Here is a 15,901-nt window from a genome sequence, read left to right as displayed (position 1 = left end):
CAGGTTTGAGTTCTTTTTCCCAGGAAGAGAATAAGCAAGTTAGGAGCAAGATGAGGTCTTATTTAAAACATTAACCTATCGATTATAATCCTCTCAAGAACTTTGCACACACAGGATGTCAGTGATGGGTCAAACATTGTGAAATTGACTTGGATTTACGTATTATGAGCCCCCGTGTCCAGCGGTCAGGTAAAGCACCGTGAAGGCTGAAAAACTCTTGAAATTTTATCTGGAAAACGAAATCACAATTTCAGACCTCATAGGAATTGTAATGAAACCGATTCTTCATAACGGGGGCAATATGGTGGACCCCAATCATCCTATGACACTCCCCGTGCACTCACCAGTTACCCTGCAATGTTTAATGTATGTATGGGTACAACCCACCAAATTGTGCTTGCGGGGGTTGAGCTCTGGCTCTTTGGTCCCGCCTCTCAACCGTCAATCAACTGGTGTACAGATTCCTGAGCCTACTGGGCTCTATCATATATACATTTGAAACTGTGTATGGAGTCAGCCTCCACCACATCACTGCCTAATGCATTGCACCTGTTAACTACTCTGACACTGAAAAAGTTCTTTCTGGCGTCCCTGTGGCTCATGTGGGTACTCAGTTTCCACCTGTGTCCCCTTGTTCGCGTACAACCCGTGTTAATCATTTTATCCTTATCTACTCTGTCAATTCCTCTGAAGTTTTTTAGGTAGTGATCATGTCGCCCCCTACTCTTCTATCTTCCAGTGTCGTGAGGTGCATTTCCCGCAGCCTTTCCTCTTAACTCATGCCTCTTAGTTCTGGGACTAGCTTAGAAGCATACCTCTGAACTTTTTCCAGCTTTGTCTTGTGCTTGACAAGGTAAGGGCTCCATACTGGGGCCGCATGCTCTGGGATTGGTCTTACGTATGTGGAATACAAGGTTCTGAATGATTCCTTGCACAGGTTCCTGAATGCAGTTCTGATGTTAGCCACCCTTGCATACGCCGCAGATAATATTTTTATGTGGGCTTCAGGAAACAGGTTTGATGTGATATCAACTCCTAGATCTTTCTCGTTCTGTCTGTTTCATGAAGAACTTCTCCCAATCGGTATCCTGTGTCTGACCACCTGTGTCCACCGCCTAGTTTCATTACCTTACATTTACTCGGGTTGAACTTTAGTAGCCATTTGTTGGACCATTCCTTCAGTTTGTCTAGGTCATCTTGTAGCCTCATACTATCTTCCTCTGTCCTAATCCACATCATAATTTTTGCATCTTCAGCAAACATTGAGAGGAACGAGTCTATTCCCTCTGGAAGATCATTTACATATATCAGAAACAGTACAGGTTCAAGGATTGACCCCTGCGGGACTCCACTGGTGACGCCTCGACAATCCGAGACCTCTCACAGTGACTTGCTGTCTTGTTGCTTAGGTACTCCCTTATCCAGTGGAGTACCTTCCCTTTCACTCATGCCTTCATCTCCAGCTTTTGTTCTAGTGTGTGTGTGTGTGTGTGTGTGTGTGTGTGTGTGTGTGTGTGTGTGTGTGTGTGTGTGTGTGTGTGTGTGTGTGTGTGTGTGTGTGTGTGTGTAAGTACTTGCTCTAAAATGTCAGAGAGGAAGTGCATATTAGAGCCGTGACACCACAGAGGCGGAGCACACACCGCTGCTGCTCCTCCATCACCCAGGCTGAGATGGCTCTCTGCATTATAAGAGATAAGGTCCCTCAATTTATATATGAAGGGTGCTTATGTTCAGCATATGACTGCATGTTAAATATATCTACAGACAAGGGATATATTGTGTTGGGGGAACTCTATCTATAAGAGTGAATGTGTGTGTCCAAGGTTGGATGCCAGACCCTTGGGGCTAGCCTCACCGAACTTGCAGAGGTAATGGTCTGGGGTACAGGACGGACATAGGTTGGTCGCCAGAATTTAACGGGTAACAAAGTGCTAGGGGGTTTCCTTTTTAACCTCCACGACGATTTTCTTGGCACTGCCCAGTGGGCCAAACCTAGTTTAATATTTTGAGAAAAAAAATTACAAAGAGTTTTCTTACAGACTTATACACCATTATTTACTAATCTCTGGACACACAATTTTGTTATTCATACTATGGCCATAGTAGTATAATACAGACAATCCTCCCACAGCTTTAAAGGCTTTCCCAAGCCCAGCCCCTTCCGCAAAGCAAATGAGTAACTATTATATTTTTTAATATTTAATTCTGGCTCATCCCACTGGCAAACCGCACACGAACCAATGGGGGACTATTACAATAATTTTTAAGCGGCGTTGATACGGAAAGGAAGAATGTTTCAAAAGGAAAGGAGAAGTGGGATATGTCTCTCAGAGGATGGTCACTATCAGGGGAAAGCACCATGCTATTATGACTATATAGCACTTGGAAGGGGTCTGGTTAAGGATTTGGGACGGGGGAAAGGGGTTGATAAAAGTGCCTGGTTGGCAAGGAATGTTAAGCATCCTAAGAAAATGTTTGTCTCTAAGAGGACCGAAGTGTGTGTGAGGTGAGGGAAAGCTTGAAGAGTGTGAGCCACACTTTATGTGAAGACGGACGTGGCTTTATAAACAACGATCAAGCTGGGGAGGAGAAATAATACGAAAATGATGACAAAAATTAAGATATTGTGAGCACATTCAAGTTCGAATAAGTTTATTGAGATAATAAAACAAATCCTGAAAAGGATAGCGTAGCTTAGGCCATTTATACCTTCCTCTACTAAAGGTCCCAAAGGGGCTCACAGATGCATACAGTACACACACAATTATCATAATGTGCATTTGAAATAGATTTACAATCAGTCAATAGTACAGAATATATTACACGAATTTTAGAATTACACTCCTGGGGCAAAAGTGTTTGAACCTTCTAAGAATTCTATGATACCATTATATCACACCTCCACGTGGTACCCTACAAATGTCTTGGTTTCAATGACCAAACAATTTACACTAATACACAGTGATCTCAGGTGTGAGCGTCTGGCACGCTACATAATATACATTGCTTCTCTTGTTCACCGACATCAGCACCGTTTTGCCATTAATATTTATATCAAAATCTTTAATGTCATGTACACCGAGTCCTTCCGTATGGGCTCTACACCCTGCCGTATGTGAAGGACTAGTTCGTGTTTATTATTAGATTTAGATTTTTTATTCAGGTAAGGGTACATATACTGAGTTACATACATAATGTTGGATTTAAAGATAGAGATAGTACATACAATACCTAAAGCCACTAGTACTCGGAGCGTTTCTGGCAAACACAGCATTACTGTGTAATGGTTGAGGGTGTCGCTACTGTCCATCACTAAAGCCTTCAAGGACATCACAAATACTTATGTTCAACGTAAAACAAACTGAAAAAAACACATATCAGACACTATTAAGCCTCTTGAAATTGAAATAAGTTTGCTGAGATAAAATACACACAATGGGATGAGGTAGCTCAAGCTATTCTCACCCCGTTCAGTACATCGTGTTAATACATACATAGACACACATCACAAGCAATAAACATATTACCGAACATTCTGAGAGATAAATATATACATTCTTCCTTTACACAAGTAGTAAGCCTCTTTGTAGTGACATAAGAGGCTCCCCTTGAACACCACAAGACGTGATGTGCTCTCTCGTACACCAGTGGAGGAGCCGTAGAGGCTTAAAACACTGAAAGGAGGAACAGGTTTTCTTTCAATCGGTTGATGAGTTCCACCCCTCCCTCCCCCCCCGCCCCCAAGGAGGGGGGGAGGAGCTGTGGGGAGATGAGGAGGGAGGAGGGGGGGGGGGGAGAGGGTGACGTTAAGACAAAAGGGGGCGTCTGGTTGGGACTCTCCTGAGCGCCCTCCACGTCGCCAGCCGTCATCTGATGACAGAATTGCGTCGAAATTTAAAATATAATCACGAATTATTTCATCTTATCTAATGGGCACTAGTGACGTATTATTGTAATGATCTTCTTCTAGCGCGGGATTAATACTAGTTAATGAGGGGTAATACTTCTATAGCCAGGACGAAACTACCAACGAGCCGGAAACTGCAGCAGCTTTCAACTACTACCCCTCCCCCCCATCCCCGGTTTTCAAGGGCCAGTGGAGCCGTTGGTAGTGAATGATACTTTGGTCTCTGGAATGCCATTATGATGCACGCTTTCTTAGGATGAGTCCTGCAGACGCAATCCTCCCGCCGCTCTGCCGTACGACTCCCGTTCTTAAACATGCGACCACCGCGCCTCGACGTACGATCTCCTCCCCCACCCCTCCCCAGTACCCTTCCCACACAATTATTACGAATGCAGACATACCCACAATGCCTTCGAGTGCACACCCAACCACAACAGACAAGGAGACCACAACAATATCTATATCGCTGCTATGAATACAGTTTTGGTTAGGCCGTTGAAGGTCCCGGGCATGGAATATAAATACTCGCTCCAGATATCGCCGGCAGATACAGACATTGTTTATTGACTCCAGCAGACAAGGAAACGCGCGCACGCACACATTTCATAGCCGGTAGAGAAAGTATTGGTGTTAGTGGTGGCAGAAATAGTTAGTGGCAGAGTTAGTTAGGGGGCAGAGTTAGTTAGGGGGGGCAGAGTTAGTTAGGGGGGCAGAGTTAGTTAGGGGGGCAGAGTTAATTAGGGGGGCAGAGTTAGTTAGGGGGGCAGAGTTAGTTAGGGGGGCAGAGTTAGTTAGGGGGCAGAGTTAGTTAGGGGGCAGAGTTGAATTAGTGGTGGCGGAGGTAGTGGCGGCAGAGGTAGTTAGTGGCAGTGGTGCCACAGATGGTTGTGAGGCAGAGATGGTGCCGATGGTGTGTGTTATGTTAGCAAACATAATACTGGTGATGGTGGTGGTGATGGTGGTGCAGCAACACCCCCCCCCCCTTCCCCCACCTCTGCTGGGAGGCCGCGTCAACAAAGGTTCAGTCTTCCTCCTCCCTGTATGTCCGGTCATGCTTGTGATGTGTGTCATAATTATTTATGTGCTTGCGGGAGCGCCTGAGCACATGCCACATACTTCCCAGAGTGCCTATTGGTTAGTACAACTGAGGTAGATCTAAGCTCTTGGGCCACCAGCTGTGTTAATGGGAATGTGTCTTGGTGTAACATCTTTCTAGCGTCTAAACTTTTGTAACATTTCGACCCGATTCTTTTACCTGAGTGTCGTACCGCTGTAGTGATAAAATGAGTGGTTCGTGGAACTCCACACCCTGGTGTATTGCTGCTGCTCCACACCTTGGTGTACTGTTGCTGCTTCTCACCCTGGCATACTGCTGCTCCACACCCTGGTGTCCTGCTGCTCCACACCCTGGTGTACCGCTGCTCCACACCCTGGTGTACCGCTGCCGTACTCTGGAGTAGAGTGGTTGCTGAAACTTTTATATTGACTGATGGAATGGTGGAGGGTGAGTGAAGGTGTCCAAGGCAAGGGAGAGGTGGAGGTAGGCTGGGTGAGTGGAAAGGGGGTGGAGGCGTGCTGGGATGGGTACGAGGGTGGTGTGTTGGGCGAGGAAAGGAGGTGGAGGTTGGCTGGGTGGGGGACGGGGGGGGGGGGGGGTGAAAGTGGAGTGGGTGGAAAATGGGTGGAGGTGGGTGAGGTTAGAGAAAAGTTTGGTGATGGGTCTCCGCCTCCCCGCCCACCTTTTCCCCACCTTCCAAACCCCCCCACAATCTCTGCCGTTATCATCCTCCTACACACTAAGTCCACTACGGGCTCACCATAGCCCGTGCTACTTGGAACTTTTTGTTCCAGGTAGCGAATCTTAAACAACATCATTCCCGTGTTCTGACTTGCTTCGACTGTCACTCAATATCACCGCCGTCACTAACAATTTACGGTTGTTCCTCGGTATAATATTAAATTTGCGAGAACGGGTTGCTATAAGTCAATATTGACTTATTAAATATGTGCATAGGTGACATACTTAACATAATAGATACCCTTAAAAAGATTCATAGAAAACACCGACCTTACCTAACCTTGTTAGTATCTTAAGATAAGCATCTTATTGCTTCGTAATTACAATTATTACCTAACCTATAATAGGTATAGGTTAAGCAATAATTGTAATTACGAAACAATAAGATGCTTATCTTAAGATACTAACAAGGTTAGGTAAGGTCGGTGTTTTCTATGAATCTTTTTAGGGGTATCTATTATGTTTAGTATATCACCTATGCACGTAGTTAATAAGTCAATATTGACTTTACGAATTTGCGAGAACGGGTTGAATATAGCCATTGTCGTTGTCATTATCCCACTCCAAACACATAGCTAAAATAATAATGAGGAAGTAGTTATTTTGTGTGATTTCTACCACAGACGTGGCCACACATTTACAATGCTGACCAGCATATATATACATTTTCTTCTGTCCTCCATGGACAGGATTAGAGACCTGTTAAACATATACTTCAGTGTTATATTGAACAATCAACCACAGAAGGTGATGGTAGTGCTTATAAAATGCTAATCTAACCTACATACAGAAATACATTAATACACAGATTTACGTCTGCCCTACATAAACAATGTTCGATGTGTCTTTTTTTACATGATGTCATTAATGTGCGTTTACAAAGGTGAAATGCAATTCTGAGTAATGACAGCCTAAGACACGGCTATCACCGACAGCCTCAATATGGGGAGAAACTGATTGTACCAAAAACAGTCAACTTTTTCCCCCAAATTGTGGTTGCCAGTGTTGTGGTTACTATACCTGTGTAATGTGGTACTAACCTAACCTTAACCACGGCTGTTCAATACACTTCCACTGCACATAAGGGGCATATAACTGGCCGACCTCCTCGCAGTATTCGAGAGAGAGAACTCGATAAACACCTCTAAAGGATCCCTGATCAACCAGGCTGTGATGCATACGTCAGGCTGCGAGCAGCTGCGCCACTCCAGCAGCCAGGAGACCTGGAGTCAGAAACCGGGTTGCGGGGATGTTGATCCCCGAAGTCAACGCAAAGTAAGGTAAGGTAACGGCAATTAGACGGTGACCCATTACCACAGTAATAGACAGTGACCCCTTCACCCCGATATAACAAGGCAAAGAGCCCCCTTCACCCCGATATAACAAGACAAAGACCCCCTTCACCCCGATATAACAAGGCAAAGAGCCCCCTTCACCCCGATATAACAAGACAGTGACCCCCCTTTCACCACCGTCACAGGCACGCGACCCGCCACGGGCAAGGAAGGATCCCGGGGACGGAGCAAATCAACCACTCCTCAAGGAACACGGTACCGGAGAAGTTAGTGTGGTGTGGCACCTTGGGGCGCCCTCAACACGGGACAAATTGGCCCAAAGGAGGGGATGGTAGGTGGAGCGGGCCGCCTTGTGCTGGTCACTCCCGGCCACAACCCTGATTTATGTATCCACTTGAGGCGTGGGGGTCCAGGCCAGACCTGCTCGCGCCGGCAAACATGGCCGGCTATCCTGGCTATCTGGCTCTATCCTGGCAAGACTGACTCTCCCCTCTGGCTCTATCCTGGCAAGACTGACTCTCCCCTCTGGCTCTATCCTGGCAAGACTGACTCTCCCCTCTGGCTCTATCCTGGCAAGACTGACTCTCCCCTCTGGCTCTATCCTGGCAAGACTGACTCTCCCCTCTGGCTCTATCCTGGCAAGACTGACTCTCCCCTTTGGCTCTATCCTGGTAAACAAGACTGACTCTCCCTTTTGGCTCTATCCTGGCAAGACTGACTCTCCCCCTCTAGCTCTATCCTAGTAAGACTGACTCTCCACCTCTGGCTCTATCCTGGCAAGACTGAATCTCTCCCTCTGGCTCTATCCTGGCAAGACTGACTCTCCCTCTCTTGCTCTATCCTGGTAAGACTGACTCTCCCCCTCTGGCTCTATCCTGGCAAGACTGACTCTCCCCTCTGGCTCTATCCTGGCAAGACTGTCTCTTCCCTCTGGCTCTATCCTGGCAAGGATGTGTTCGAAGAATATGCTTTGGGAAGACCTGGTGGATAATGAGATGGGTGGATGATAGTGTCGGGCGGATGGTGTGTGGATGAGATGGTTGCGAGGGTGGGGTATGGGGGGGAGTGGCGGATGAATGCACGCGATTCGGGTGGTGGTTAGAGTGACAGGATGAGTAGAGGTCTAAGACCTGTGTAAAGTATCCCTCTATATATACGTCATCGCTACTTAATCAACAAATCTGACCGAACCCCGTGGCGCAGTGGTAAAACACTCGACTCGCGCTTCGCCACTGATTTGGCCTGGGTTCGTATCCTGGCCGGGGAGAAGGAAAGGATTGTCTTAACGCCATTCCTTAATTGTAGCACGCACACACACACACACACACACACACACACACACACACACACACACACACACACACACACACACACACACACACACACCGGGACAGGTGTGTGTGTGTAGGCAGGTGTGTGCACATGTGAAGGCCACGCTGACCGCAGTCAGTGGACGAGTGAGGGGAGTGGATACGGTAGCGACGAGGGGATACATTAGCGGTCAAGGGGAGGGGTTGACGGGAAGAGATTGAGGGAGGGGGGGGCGTGCGGCCCAGCATGAGGGGGGCGTGCGGCCCAGCATGAGGAGGGGGCGTGCGGCCCAGCATGAGGAGGGGGCGTGCGGCCCAGCAGGAGGGGGAGGGGGCGAACATATAGAAATTTGATGCTAGTGAGGAACGGTCATCGTGGATGGGTTGGGTGGGAAGGGGAGGGGTGTTTGGTACCTTGTATGGGAAGGGAGGGAGGGAGAGAGGGTATGGACACTTGGATGGGAGGGAGAATTAGGAGAAAGAGATGGGTGGAACAAATGGTGATTGAGATGTGACGTTAACGAGAGGAAAACAGATGGCGAGTGATGACGGGACATAAACAGGAGACGTGAGTGAATGTTTCCTCAAGTGAATGTAAATTGGCCAATGAATAAATGAATGAATAAATGCATGAATGAATTAATGAATGGGTGAATAAATGCATGGGTGAATAAATGCATGAGGTGAATAAATGCATGGGTGAATAAATGCACGCGTGAATAAATGCACGCGTGAATAAATGCACGCGTGAATAAATGCATGAATGCGCTAATTCATGAGAGACTTAATGAGTAAATAAATATGAAAAATATTTCAGTGAATGATAAATAATGAACGCGAGATTGAATAAACAAATAAATGAATTAATGCATGAACACATGAATGAAGTAACGAGTTATAAGGGCGGATTTGCATGAGTGTAAAATAGGTGAGTACACACACACACACACACACACACACACACACACACACACACACACACACACACACACACAAGAGGAAGGACCCCCTGGAGTAGAGGGAGTCGACTAATGTCCACAGAACAAACAGCGAGTGACCCAACCATTGTGCCATCGGTCAGTTCCCGGCCACCTCAGAATGGACACTGGACACCAGTCATTGTCCAGCCTTCTCGGCCACAAACAAGGCTCTTTGTTAGTCTTTGTTTGACCGTGTTTGCCGTCCAGATGAGCTGTTATTGATATTAATGCCCATGAGTTGACTCTGCTGGGAGGGATGGGGCAGCGGTGGAGGGCGTGTGGTGGGATGGGGCGTGTGGTGGGATGGGGCCTGTGGTGGGATGAGGCATGTGGTGGGATGGGGCGTGTGGTGGGATGGGGCGTGTGGTGGGATGGGGCGTGTGGTGGGATGGGGCGTGTGGTGGGATGGGGCGTGTGGTGGTGGGGGAGGGCGTGTGGTGGTGGGGGGGCAGGGCGTGTGGTGGTGGGGGGGCAGGGCGTGTGGTGGTGGGGGGGCAGGGCGTGTGGTGGTGGGGGGGCAGGGCGTGTGGTGGTGGGGGGGCAGGGCGTGTAGTGGTGGGGGGGGCAGGGCGTGTGGTGGGGGGGGGCAGGGCGTGTGGTGGGGGGGCAGGGCGTGTGGTGGGGGGGCTGGGCGTGTGGTGGGGGGGGCTGGGCGTGTGGTGGGGGGGCAGGGCGTGTGGTGGGGGGGGGGGGGCAGGGCGTGTGGTGGGGGGGGGGGCAGGGCGTGTGGTGGGGGGGGCAGGCCGTGTGGTGGGGGGGCAGGGCGTGTGGTGGGGGGGCAGGGCGTGTGGTGGGGGGGCAGGGCGTGTGGTGGGGGGGCAGGGCGTGTGGTGGGGGGGCAGGGCGTGTGGTGGGGGGGCAGGGCGTGTGGTGGGGGGGGGCAGGGCGTGTGGTGGGGGGGGGGGCAGGGCGTGTGGTGGGGGGGGGGCAGAGCGTGTGGTGGGGGGGGGCAGGGCGTGTGGTGGGGGGGGGGCAGGGCGTGTGGTGGGGAGCAGGGCGTGTGGTGGGGGGGGGCAGGGCGTGTGGTGGGGGGGGCAGGGCGTGTGGTGGGGGGGGGGGGCAGGGCGTGTGGTGGGGGGGGGGCAGGGCGTGTGGTGGGGGCAGGGCGTGTGGTGGGGGGGCAGGGCGTGTGGTGGGGGGGCAGGGCGTGTGGTGGGGGGGCTGGGCGTGTGGTGGGGGGGCTGGGCGTGTGGTGGGGGGGCAGGGCTTGTGGTGGGGGGGGGCAGGGCGTGTGGTGGGGGGGGGGGCAGGGCGTGTGGTGGGGGGGGCAGGGCGTGTGGTGGGGAAGGGCGTGTGGTGGGGAGGGGGGTGTGGTGGGGGAGGGCGTATGGGGCGGAGGGCGCAAGGTGAAAGGTACCCCATCTAGAGTGTGTGTGTACTCACCTATGTACATTCCATTTATTAACTACTTTGACACTGAAAAAATTCTTTCTAACGTCTCTGTGGCTCATCTGGGTACTAAGTTTCCACCTGTGTCCCCTTGTTCGTGTCCCACCCGTGCTGAAGAGTTTTTCTTTGTCCACCCTGTCAATTCCCCTGAGAATTTTGTAGGTGGTTATCATGTCTCCCCTTACTCTTCTGTTTTCCAGGGATGTGAGGTTCAGCTCCTTTAGCCTTTCCTTTAGCCACACACACACACGTGTGTGTGTGTGTGTGTGTGTGTGTGTGTGTGTGTGTGTACGTACGCACACTCACACTAGAAGGCTCGTCATGAATAATTAATATATCTCAGTGAACAATACAAAAAATATTTGGAAGATTACATTAATTATTACAGATGCTAGCCGGCAGAGTGCCCCCATCCCAAGCCAGGACTCCCACCACCACTCCCCCCCCCCAGGCGGGAGAGAAGCTACACCCTGTGGTTGCCAGCTAAACAGTGTAAGATAAACTCTTATCTTACCTTACACTATAAACAAATGTGTTTCCTCTCCTGTAACTCTTCTAGCAATTCACAGTCATTATCTACAAGGTTTCTCTCTCTCTCTGGCTGTTCGAGGCTGGAGGCCTCACTCAACTTTGCAGGGGAATTGGTCTGTGGTACAGCACGGAGATAGGCTGGTCAGGGTCGGTCTAAGTTAAATGCTTCATGGGAACAAAGGCATCAGGTGAAAGACACCGAACCTTTATTTGTTTCGGCCAGAAATCGACCCGGGGTTCATTGATTACTAGTCCCGTGGCTTAATTACTGTTCGGACCTGTGTGTGTACTCACCTATTTGTACTCACCTATTTGTGCTGGCGGGGGTTGAGCTCTGGCTCTTTGGTCCCGCCTTTCAACCGTCAATCAACTGGTGTACAGGTTCCTGAGCCTGCTGGGCTCTATCATATCTACACTTGAAACTGTGTATGGAGTCAGCCTCCACCACATCACTTCCTAATGAATTCCATTTGTCAACCACTCTGATACTAAAAAAGTTCTTTCTAATATCTCTGTGGCTCATTTGGGGGCTCAGTTTCCACCTGTGTCCCCTAGTGCGTGTGCCCCTTGTGTTAAATAGCCTGTCTTTATCTACCCTATCAATTCCTTCGAGAATCTTGAATGTGGTGATCATGTCCCCCCCTAACTCTCCGGTCTTCCAGCGACGTGAGGTTTAATTCCCGTAGTCTCTCCTCGTAGCTCATACCTCTTAGATCGGGTACTAGTCTGGTGGCAAACCTTTGAACCTTATCCAGTTTAGCCTTATCCTTGACTAGATATGGACTCCATGCTGGGGCTGCATACTCCTGGATTGGCCTGACAAATGTGGTATACAAAGTTCTAAATAATTCCTTACACAAGTTTCTAAATGCCGTTCTTATGTTGGCCTGGCATATGCCGCTGATGTTATCCTGTTGATATGGGCTGCAGGGGACAGGTCTGGCGCGATATCAACCCCGAAGTCTTTTGCTCTCTCTGACTCTTTAAGACTTTCATCTCCCAAATGATACCTTGTATCTGGCCTCCTTCTCCCTACACCTATCTTCATTACATTACATTTGCTTGGATTAAACTCTAACAACTATTTGTTCGACTATTCCTTCAGTTTGTCTAGGTCTTCTTGAATCTTCAAGCAGTCCTCCTCTGTCTTAATCCTCCTCAAAATTTTAGCATCAACAAACATTGAAAGAAATGAGTCTATACCATCCGGGAGATCATTTACGTATATCAAACAGGATAGGAGCGAGTACAGAGCCCTGTGGAACTCCACTGGTGACTTCACGCCAATCTGTGTGTGTGTGTACTACTTCATGGATCATGTGGAAGTCCGGGTACCTATAAAGTCCAGAGATGAGAGTTCGATCCCATAGATCGACCGTAACAGTTGTTATCGATTGCACAACAGGCAATATTTTATAATAAAACAAATCGTTTAACATTTAGCTGAACTTGCAGTGCTGCGAGCACCTACTGTGTAAGTCAGGCACTCGCCTCTAAAACAACTTACGGCGCTGCTGTTCCTCATTGCCCATACGCATACATATTCCTAGAAGCCTGAAGTATACGTATCCAGCTACGTGTACACGATACGTGACGCGCTATACATAAAACTCTTATCTGTATTATTGCCCACATGCTTCTACTCTAGAGCGTCACCGCTCCTATCTAAATGTTCTCTATACGACCACAATTATCCTGTCAAGTGGTCACTGAAGGGATTGAGAGAGGTGCATAGTATGCAGTATTACTTATATTCTGTTCCGAATACAAATAATACCATTTTTTTTAGATATATACAAGAGTTGTTACATTCTTGTACTGTTGTTGTTATTGTAATAATACTGTTGTGTTGCAATACTGTTGTCGACTCGTTGTCGTTACTGTTTATGTTGTCGACTCTCTTTTGTTTTCCTAATGTTTTTGGTAGGAGTTTATAACGCCTTTGACAAGGCTTTTGGTTTAATAAACAAGACTAGACGCTTCTTGTTTTCTTCCTCTCTAAAACACAACAGCCATCGTCATCTTCGTTCTTGGAACTGGTTTGACTATCTACCGATATAATTGTCTTGACTGTCACAAACATATTATACTGTACATAATAACAGTATATAGCGGTCCATAAACTTGACTGACACACACTTGCGCGTCAGTCCCAGGGAACGAGAAGGTCAACTTGATTACATGGGAGTAAAAGTTTTAAGAGCTAAGCATCAACATGTGGACCACTGGCGCCCGTAATACGCAGAAGAGGCTGCTCAACGGAGGTGAAATATGATCTGTGTGGGGCAAAGATGGACTGGTGGGAAGGGTTGAACTGGTGGGCAGGGCTTAGCTGTTGGGCCGGGCGAGGCTGCTGGGTTGGGCTTGTGACTGGGTTATGATTGGTAGATTGGCGAGGGCAAATCTGCCCTGTTGGAGAGGGCTTGATTGGTGGGTAGGTCAGGGTTGGTGGGGGAAGACTGGGACTGGTCGCTGGCTTTGGTGCAACGATAGCAATAAGTGATGGTGGGAATCTTTCGAAGTGAATTAATTCTACTTCACAGCTTGCCAGGACTGTGCCGCAACAGCACGCCTTGCGTGATGGACAAGAGCGCCAGAAGATCACTTCTCCCGAAGCCTGGAAGAGTTCGTTGGACTATGGCGCAGTTATTACCCCCCTACAGCAGGGATTAATCGCCTCGCTGCCCTCTGGAGGAAGGGACGTCCGGACGCTGCGGGCTTCACTCTACACCGTCCTACTTCAAACCACTTTTTTCGTTTTGCAGGGTTGCCTTAAGGTTAAATTGGATCTAATTGCTTGTTAAGCAAAGAGAGGGAAGGAGAGGTGGTGAGCTTCTAAGCGGTCTAGTTACTTGCCTTCAGAATCATTTTGTGTGTGTACTTGTTTCATAAGCAAACATTCTCTCCCTCTGCCTCAATATTTACTAATAAACCAGTTCCGACTGGACCCTGACTCTTACTACGTACACTAAAGAACGTACCTGCTCGGTTCCTTCATTTGTAAGCATTTACGACCAACAGGCGGAGCCGGTCGGCCGAGCGGACAGCACGCTGGGCTTGTGATCCTGTGGTCCCGGGTTCGATCCCGGGAGCCGGCGAGAAACAATGGGCAGAGTTTCTTTCACCCTATGCCCCTGTTACCTAGCAGTAAAATAGGTACCTGGGTGTTAGTCAGCTGTCATGGGCTGCTTCCTAGGGGTGGAGGCCTGGTCGAGGATCGGGCCGCGGGGACACTAAAGCCCCGAAATCATCAAGATAACCATCTCAAGATAACATGAAACATCCAACACAAAAGTTAGATTACAATGAATCCTCGCGAGGATCGGAAGGAGCCCCAATCCGGTACCGATCAACATTGAATCTTTGTGAATCAGTCGTGTTCGATACTAGTTGATTCCTATGGGTAAATTAACACACAAAATGTCTCTGATCAACCTGCCTCTCAACTAATACGTCTCACTTTGTAAGTTACGGTCCCCCAACGTGCAAATTGCAGAGTACTATGAACAATAGCGGCTCAGAAACATCCACTTTTCTATGAACAAATCCACAAGGGCCGTGACGAGGATTCGAACCTGCGTCCGGGAGCATCCCAGACACAATCGAGTGAGCTACGACAGGGTTAAAAAGAGGTGAAACCGAAGTTCTACTGAACTTACTGGATCCCATAGCTTATCAGTGGATTGTGGATTTGTTCATTTGATGCATCACGTTAGTGTGATCTCTGTGTGTAATCCACATTTCTATGTATCGATAGCTTAGGTTAGGTTGGGAGGCTCGGGTTCGTACGTTTGTAGTTTCGTTAGCACTTTGTATTCTGTACGTTGTGGCAAGTCAAGAGAACATATCTGAACTGAATCAAAGTAGCAGTTAAATAGGTACCTGGGTGTTAGTCAGCTGTCACGGGCTGCTTCCTGGGGGTGGAGGCCTGGTCGAGGACCGGGCCGCGGGGACACTAAAAAGCCCCGAAATCATCTCAAGATAACCTCAAGATAACCTCAAGAAAGTCTAAAATATACCAGCATGCGATACACGAACCTTTGCGGAGATCCGGATTGAACAAAGGAAGCAATGATCTAAGAAGCCTACATGAATCCCTGACAAATACCACAGTCTTGCGGCTGCAGGCCAAGATATCAGGACCAAGCACTGTTCAACAGCCAGCTAGACGCCTGGCATCTCATGATGTTCAGATTGTTCAAATGTTCAAGATGACCAAGTGGAGTTCACAGTTCGCCGCCTTAATGTCAATGTTGCCAATGTGCGTGGTGCTAAGTGTCTTATTTACTTGAAATTAAAACGCAAAAAAGAAATAAAGGCAAAGTTTTGTGGTCGTGATGAAGCCAATGTTTTGCTTGGTTAATAAAAGGAAGCTTTGTGTTGGTGGTGGTGGTGGTTGTTGTTGTTGCTTTTGTTACTGTTTGGTGTGTGTGTGTGTGTGTGTGTGTGTGTGTGTGTGTGTGTGTGTGTGTGTGTGTGTGTGTGTGTGTGTGTGTTTTGTATGTCGCTATAGCCAGTGCAGAAAAACGATTTCATTCTTAAATCTTTTGTTAATAAATTATTTAAATGAAGAATGACCAAACATCAGCTCAGCCTCCACCCCCACCCCCAAAAAAAGAAGAATGAACATAAGACATACTAAAAACACACACCTTGAAATAAAGAGAAAGAAGCCGTTGCCACGAAACATG

General features: G+C 48.5%; 1 long non-coding RNA gene across 1 annotated transcript in view; it reads right to left on the bottom strand.

The window, feature by feature from the left end:
• Window positions 1–3,232: 3,232 nt before the first annotated feature.
• LOC138369367 (uncharacterized) overlaps window positions 3,233–15,901 on the bottom strand; it is a 34,425-nt gene continuing 21,756 nt past the window's right edge. The window contains exons 4-5 of the long non-coding RNA XR_011229813.1: window positions 5,163–5,358; window positions 3,233–3,361 (exon numbers count right to left, since the gene is read on the bottom strand). This is a non-coding gene — a long non-coding RNA (uncharacterized lncRNA). The remainder of the gene's footprint in view (window positions 3,362–5,162; window positions 5,359–15,901) is intronic.

Source organism: Procambarus clarkii, chromosome 28 (genome assembly GCF_040958095.1).
Source record: "Procambarus clarkii isolate CNS0578487 chromosome 28, FALCON_Pclarkii_2.0, whole genome shotgun sequence".
In the NCBI taxonomy this organism is placed as follows: domain Eukaryota; kingdom Metazoa; phylum Arthropoda; class Malacostraca; order Decapoda; family Cambaridae; genus Procambarus; species Procambarus clarkii.
The sequence above is the reverse complement of the archived record's forward strand: the minus strand, read 5'-3'. Positions and strand labels throughout refer to the sequence as shown.